This window comes from Lactuca serriola, chromosome 8 (assembly GCF_051521515.1).
Source record: "Lactuca serriola cultivar US96UC23 chromosome 8, Lser_US96UC23_V15, whole genome shotgun sequence".
Classification (NCBI taxonomy): Eukaryota; Viridiplantae; Streptophyta; class Magnoliopsida; order Asterales; family Asteraceae; genus Lactuca; species Lactuca serriola.
The window spans coordinates 182,871,897-182,877,795 of NC_136415.1; positions in this window are offsets into that span (position 1 = coordinate 182,871,897).

A 5,899-nucleotide genomic window follows, 5' to 3' on the forward strand; every position below is an offset into this window, starting at 1 on the left:
CTGAAACCAAAATTGAAAACTGTAAGCACGAAGCTTAGTGAGCTCCCCCAATCTACCACATACCACACAATAACACATAAATCACATACTGGGCCTTGCCCACTGCATCAGACCAAAGTCCGGAAACTACATTGGGTCGAAGCCCGGACTAACTGGGGCCTTTCCCCATGCATCAGACTGAAGTCCGAAAACTGCATCGGGCCGAAGCCCGGACTAACTGGGGCCTTGCCCCCTACATCAGACCAAAGTCTGGAAACTGCATCGGGCCGAAGCCCAGACTGACTGGGGCCTTGCCCCCTGCATCAGACCAAAGTCCGGAAACTACATCAGGCCGAAGCCCGGACTGACTGGGGCCTTGCCCCCTGCATCGGACCGAAGTCCGGAAACTGCATCGGGCCGAAGCCAGGACTGACTGGGGTCATGCCCACTGCATCGGACCGATGTCCGGAAACTGCATCGGGCCGAAGCCCGGACTGACTGGGACCTTGTCCCCTGCATCGGACCGAAGGCCGGAACTGACGGAACATAGCATAGCATAAACACATATACTGCATACTGCATCGGACTGATGTCCGGAACACATAACACATAAACATGCTTGAATCACAGAGACACCAAGCATACTGAACTACTGCATCAGACTAAAGCCCGAAACTACTGCTAACTAAACGAGCCGGTATTATGGCTGTAGACCCGTTCCTACTGGAAGGAAACTCACCTGAACTGCTGGAGTTATGGCTGATACCCTTCTAACTGGTATTTAACAACTCCTGAATTGCTACTCCAATGACTCCCCGATCTACTAATACCAAATATAACACTTAGTCCCAAACTGCCCTTCAACAGTCAACTAAGTCAACTCTAGTCAAAGTCAAAGTCCTGGTCAAAGTCAACCTTCCAGGTTGACCCTACTCACCAAGTCAGCCTACTGACTCGCCGAGTTCATAAGCTCAAAAACCGTTTCCTTCTCGACTCGCCGAGCCAGCCCATGACTCGCCGAGTCTACTAATTTCCGAGTCTAGTCCTGTCCAACTCACTGAGTCTCCACTCAACTCCTTGATTCGAGTCTTGACTCGAAGGGTTTGGGGGTTTCGCGAATTGACTCGCCGAGTCCAAGAACAGACTCGCCGAGTCCAAGGCAATCTTCAACAGACTCGCCGAGTTGTTCTTCGAACTCGTCGAGTTCCTGCCTATCTTCATCCAACTCGCCGAGTCTACCCATGTGACTCACCGAGTTACTACGCGACTCAAGTCTCCCAGACTTGCCGAGTCCATATGTGCATTTCCATAATTTCGAGTCACAGAGCTTCTCCTTTGCTCTAAACAATAGATCTGGTTTTCTAAGACTATCTGAACACGTAAAGTTGCTAACTTTACGTGTGTATTTGATGCAATGAAGCCAAAACACTAAAATTTAACTATTAAGAAGGCTATTTGGCTAGAACAAGGTCATGGCTTCCCAAAAGATGTCTCTCTTGAGCTCCTGGAACTCAAGGATGTCTAGATGTACAATATGAACCGATATAACTGCTTCATCATTATGAATTTATGGTTTTTGAGCTCAAAACCATCCATTTGGGGGCAAACTAGATCTAGAAGTACAATACCCAAGGTGAGAGATTTATTACCTGAAAATGATGAGGTTGAGAAGCTAATCCTGGACCAACAAGCTTCTCCCTGGGACCTCCCAACTCCTTCTCCTTCTTCTTATTCTTCAAATCTTGCAAATAACTTCTCCAAGGTTAGATCTTGCTCCAAAAAGGGATATGGTGGCTAGGGTTTGTTGTTTTGGGTGAGAGGGGTTGTAAAGGAACCCTAATAGAGAGAATAAGATGCATAAATAGTGCCCAAAGCCCCAGATTTAGGGTTTCCCTCTTCAGATCGGACTCGCCAAGTCCATGAGGCCGACTCGCCGAGTTGGTCACTTACCCGATCCCCTGGTTCCCGCTCTGACTCGTCGAGTTCCTCCTTGGACTCGACGAGTTGACCCATTTGACGTAGGGTTTTCTTTTCTTTCTTGGTCTTTCTGATTTTGGGTGTTACAACTCTCCCCCACTTAAACTAAACTTCGTCCTCGAAGTTTCTCTACTGCCAACCGCCCTACAATCTGTCTCCAATACTCTGCTTACTAATCCAACCCCAACTGCCTACCTTCGTTGGCCTCTCGTTCGGTCATCCTGATGACCCTTAATCCTTTCGGATACTAGTCTCCGGTCCACCCCTTTTCTCTGGCCTTCCCAAGTCAACATTTCGTAACCAACTACCTCCCTATCACTGTGAACGACCGTACCCTTCACGATGTCCATCACTCTAGCCCTTCCCCAGTGCTGGTCACTATTTCCGGAACATACTGAATGCTTCTTACTGCTATAACTTGGTGCTGAGCACCTGTCACGACAAATAGATCAGATAATCCTTCGAGTAAAAGGTTCATCCCTGCAATGGTTAAGACTCATACGAGAGCTGCGCAACAAGGTCAAAACCTCCCCCTTGAGATTATCCAATCATGCTGTAAGAGGCGTAGCACCCTCGATCAACTTTCTTCCTCTACCATACTTCCCTCATCGTTACTACCACTGACTGAAAATTCTGTTGCCCCTCATCCCCTACTGGATGCAGTTAGACCACCCTGGTCCAACTAATCTTCCTGCACTTTGCAACCCAACACAAGATTAATACTGACCGTCACACTGCAACTATCCGAAACATTGATCTGCCTGCAACACTGAACTGCCTGAAACACTGAATTGTATGAAACACTGAACTGCCTGAAACACTAAATTGCCTGAAACATTGAACTGCCTGAAACACTGAACTGCTACATGGCTGCTTCCCAAAATATCTCAAGACCTTCATGGTCTCCAATCATATGTCGGTTATCTGCAACACCGAGTTCTAACTCAACTATGGAGTCCAAGGACTCCTCACTTAGTCGCTCCCACGACTTCTAAACGAAATCTTTCTCTGGAACTAGTTTCCACTAGTTATACTGTCACTGTGGCTCTAACAACCTCCCAATCCACCGATCAGGTCCAAACGTCACATCCTGACATCATCAAATCCAAGACTAAAAATGATGGCTCCCAGACTAATGGTAGCCCTTAACATACACGAACCCAAGCGGTCCACTGCTTCCCTGATCTCATAACTGGGGTGATGATCCAATTGTTGAATCTTTGGCTTAACCATAACTGAACCATTTAGGAAATCCGAAATCTAACCCGTGGATTCCTATATCCTCACTGCTGCACCCGAACTGGTGGGTACTACTGTTTCCCCCGCGTCCAAACAATGCGCTCATGCTGCCTACCACCTGATAAATGCTACAGCTAAACTCGCAGACCTACACTCTCTAATATTATCTGGCTGCTAGTGAATGCTACGGCTACCCCCGCAGACTTACAACACTCTACTACTATCTGACTACTAATGAATGCTACGGATACCCCCACAGACTTACAACACTCTACTACTATCTGACTGCTAGTGAATGCTACGGCTACCTCCACAGACTTACAACTCTCTGCTACTATCTGACTGCTAGTGAATGCTACGGCTACCCTCGCAGACTTACAACACTCTGCTACTATCTGACTTCTAGTAAATGCTACGGCTACCCCCGCAGACTTACAACACTCTGCTACTATCTGACTGCTGCTGGAAAATGTTGCGGCTCTCCCGCCGCTCTACCATCCTCTGTATGCTGTCTCTGCCACTGGCTACGAACACGAAAGCATCTCTCGCTAACTTTTCTCAAAATCTTCATTCCGACTCACTAGAATCCTACAGGCGGCCCTCCAACCTGAATTCCCAACCAACTACTAACCATCTCGATCAAATGAACTAACTTGTTGGGAAGTTCCTCAAACTCCCAACCCTGAACTCCTCAATTCATCAATCGCTGTGCAACTATCTTTTCTTCTCGGAGGTTGCGTACTCATTTTGGATCTGCGTACTCTTACCCTTGTATACTCGGAGGGTTCTCCCCCACTCGGTTCCGACTAACTCCTTACTACTCACTGGGCGAAAGGATTCCCCAACCTTCCTTCCACGAAAAGGGGCGATCCGCTGCTCGCCCTCGTTTACCTCTGTTGGCGCTCCAACTAACCGTTACCAGATCCGAACCATTCCTGTTAACTAACTGAGCACTCTTTAATCCTTTACTGAATTTGCTTTAGTGACTACATCCCGAGAACTTGCGTTTAGGGTATACATCCCCAACTCACTTCCCTCCTGTCCGCTAGCTACTTCACTAGAAGCTTTAAATCGTCCCTACCGATGATATAACTGATCAATACCCGAATGACACCTTGATATGTGTATTTTTATATATATTTTTATGCACTTTATCTTAATATTTTGGCCTTATTTATTCTCTTTTAGAACTAAAAAGCACTCATAATGCTTTGAATTATGTTTTGCAGCTATTCGTTGTCGATAAAGCACAAAAGAAAATACTGAAGCGGAAACCGGGCTTAGAAGCTAAAAGAAATTAAAAATGCTGGATTAGACCAATTACGCCCCGCACAATACACCTGTACGCTAAGCATAGCGACCAAAATCATAATACGCCTAACGTAATTCTAGGTTACGCCCCGCGTAATGGCTAGCCTCAGATAAGTTCAATCGTGTAGAAATCCTTAGTACGCCCAGCGTAATCCGACTTACGCCCAACGTACGTAAGTCGGCTACAAAGGTTATAAAAGTCGATTTTCAGCTAACCAGGAAGGGGGATTCGACTTCCAACTTAATTTAGTCGATATTAAACTTCTGTTAAGCCGTTTTGAGGGTCTAGAAGGCGGCCGGAAGGCCGTTAAGCTAACGGGAGCGGAGATCGGAAGGGTTGGAGAGCGGATACGTGTCGATAATCATATGGGTTGATAACGTGACCATGTTTAGCATTCCATTGTGTTACTATTCTGTATTTATTTTCTGATTTGGGTGTAAAAACCTTTTACTTTGTGTTTATGTTTGAATGAAGCTTTGATTATTAGACTAATTGCTATATTTAATTGTTTATTTGTGTTTAATTTATCTTACCAATCTTGTTAAAATATCCTTACGTATTAATGATGATTATTTGCTATTAATTGTTAAGTGAATTGAGTTGTGTGAACACCTGCTTGATTGCTTGTCTCTTATGATTTTTGATGACCATCGAGATTATAAGTCTAGGAATAACGAATGTGAAACTAGGATTAACATGAGAATAATTAAGTTAATGTGTGAGCCTTGTTTGATGACCATCAACAAGAGGTTAAATTGAATTAGTAATTCTATTAACCATATTTACAAGTCTTGCTTGATACGAACTGAACACTAGGAAACATGTTAGTTTAATCAACTGATCACTGTTTAAATTGACTTGTTTGATAAAGGATTAATTATAGTGAACGCGAATCTAATCATTTTAGGAATCAGTGAACATGAATAAATGAATTTGTGTATGCAATTGTCTATGTTTTTAAGGTGTAATTTATCTAAACCAAAGTACCTGAAGAGATTTGTTTTCCTGTTAGTTTATCGAGAGTTGTTAATTGTTAGTTTGAGATTTATTAAACTATTTTCTTTATTATTTTCGTGTGACCTGTAACCTATAATCAAATATATTAAATTAATCCACCGTTCCCTGTGATCGACACCCGAATTACCTAAGCTATACTGTAATCTGACTTGGTACACTGCCTATAAGTGCATAGATAGTCTAAGTTTGTTAGGTTATAAATATTAAAATTAGTGGGTACTTTTGTGCACATCAAGTTTTTTTGGCGCCGTTGCCGGGGAACGGCTTGTCATTAATTTAGTTTATTTGATTATTTGTTATTTGTTTTTAGTTAGTTTTTATTTTTAGTTTGATTTTCGTTGATATCATTTCACTTGGCGGGAAGGTTCTTGTTGT